Raw genomic sequence first — 2,227 nt, forward strand, 5'->3', positions numbered from 1 at the left:
TTACGTGTTTATTTTGAGAGAGACGGAGAGTATGCACGTGCACGTAGTGGGGGGAGGGGCAGAGAGAGAGGGAGAGAGAGAATTCCAAGCAGACTCCATACTGCCAGCACAGAGCCCAACATGGGGCTCAATCTCACAAACTGTGAGATCGTGACCTGAGCGGAAATCAAGAGACAGACACTTAAGCAACTAAGCCACCCAGGTACCCCATCATTCACAGGCAAATTGCCCCGTGTCAGTTCTGGGGAGAGACCCGCCGGCCGTGGGGGACCAACGCCCACGAGTGAAGCTAATTCTGCTGTCTTTTATCTATGTAAGTTACACGCTGTTCCATCCAGCGTTCAACTAAATTGTATTTCCCTTGGCGACTCCAATCCCAAGATGCAGTGGGCAGAAGTGTTTGGAATCCTCCCCTGGGACTGGCAACTGGTGCACGGGGTTCTCCTCCGCAAAAGCAAAGCAAAACAAAACCAAAAAAATGAACTCAGGAAGTTCATTTGCAAGAATGACAGGTAGACCTGGGAGGCGCTGGCATCACGAACTCCTGGCTTTAGTTCCAGCCCAACAGAAGCTAAGTCACCCCGACCGGGTCACCGACTCTCCTTGAGGTTTCTCTCTGGCGTGAGAACACCAAAAAAAAAAAAAAAAAAAAAAAAAAAAAAAGCAAGGATAGGAATGCATGTCTCAGGGCCTGAATAAATGTTAACTCACAGCACAAGCAAAGATTCACGCACCTTTGGCGATGAGGATTTTCTGTAGAGTTGTTGAGAGTTTCCTGGCTGCTACCTTGAGTCCAGCCAGAGTCATTGTGGGATCGACACTCACAACTGCAGTGGGAGAAGGGGGATTTTGTTATATTTTCTTGGTGGGTCACTCAGGGGTGATGAATTAAGACTTATGGAGTGAGCATACATCTATCCTACACTACTGTGCCGGGTACCGTGACAAGTATAAAACAGACAATGGGCTACTGGGCAGAAGACAATGCTCTTGGCATAGAGAGAGGTTACCAGTATCGCAGAGGGGCCGGACCCTGTCTAAGCTTAACAATGCAACATGAGTGGGAGGGTAATAAACGCACTTCAGGGACTTGAGAGGAACAAGAGAGAATTTCCAACTGAAATTGGAGAAGGCTTCACAGAGGAAGTGGCAGTTTTGAGCAGGCAGAGACGGAAATGAGGGTAAGAGGAGGGAAGGACGCTGTAGGCAAAGGAAATAAAAGTCCAGAGATGGAAAAAGAATGAAGGGCAGGGTAGGAAACACGGAATTGGTATCCAGGGAAATGGGGGAGGAGACAGGGTGGAAAGATGGCCTAACTTGGATTTTGGTCTTCAGACATTGGCCACAACTGAAGGATTAAGAGAGAGGGCAGGTCAGGCTGAGCGATGCACTTTAAAAAGTTAACTAGCTGAGGCCCCCTCTGCTGCCCGTGTCGCCCTCGCCGGCCCCACCATGCCGTCTCTAGATTTTGTGGACCGTGTGCAGTAAATGCATAAGCAGCTGCTATATTATCAAGTCCTAAATTTTGAAATGATTGTCTCCTCGGCGCTAATGATCTGGAAGGGGTTAACGGTCATCCGGAAGGGATTAACAGCGTGGAACCTGCATTTCACAGAGGAGATACTCTCTTTTTAACAAATCGAGTTGAAGATCCCACCCGAGAGGGAGAAATTATCGTTTTCAAGGATAGAAGGAAGAGAGATTCGTATAGTTCACCAAGTCTTGAAGATTCATGAAAAGCAAAATAGACCCGTCAAGTTTTTGACCAAAGGAGATGATAATGCGGTCAGTGACCGAGGCCTCTATTTAACAAGGACAACACTGGCTGGAGAAAAGAGATGTCGTCGGGGGAGCAAGGGGATTTGTCCCTTGTATTGGGATTGTAACGATCCTCATGAGTAACTAGCCTCGGTTTAAGTATGCAGTACTCTTTTTGCTGGGTTTGTCTGTGCTGGTCCATCGTGAGTAAGAAGTCTGCCTTGCTGTTCCTGGAAGGTGCGGTACTTTTCATTACTGAATGTTTGGAGTAGGGTATTGGCCTCTGATTGGTGGAGTGGCGAATACACAGGTTGGCACTTCTTGCTAGCAATGGTTTGCATTAGTTTCTGTTTCCACACCAGGGTGTGGGTGGGTGGGTGCATGGGCAGCATGGTGGGCACTCGAGAGGACTCTCGATCACGGGATTTCATATGTTGCCATTGTCACACTTCCACATTTTTGTACGTTG

The 2,227-nt window shown here is 48.1% G+C and overlaps 1 pseudogene; it reads left to right on the forward strand.

Moving 5' to 3' along the window:
• The first annotated feature begins 1,452 nt into the window (after positions 1–1,452).
• Positions 1,453–1,969, forward strand: LOC131502726 (signal peptidase complex catalytic subunit SEC11A-like; annotated as a pseudogene).
• The last annotated feature ends 258 nt before the right edge of the window (positions 1,970–2,227 follow it).

This window comes from Neofelis nebulosa, chromosome X (assembly GCF_028018385.1).
Source record: "Neofelis nebulosa isolate mNeoNeb1 chromosome X, mNeoNeb1.pri, whole genome shotgun sequence".
Lineage (NCBI taxonomy): Eukaryota > Metazoa > Chordata > Mammalia > Carnivora > Felidae > Neofelis > Neofelis nebulosa.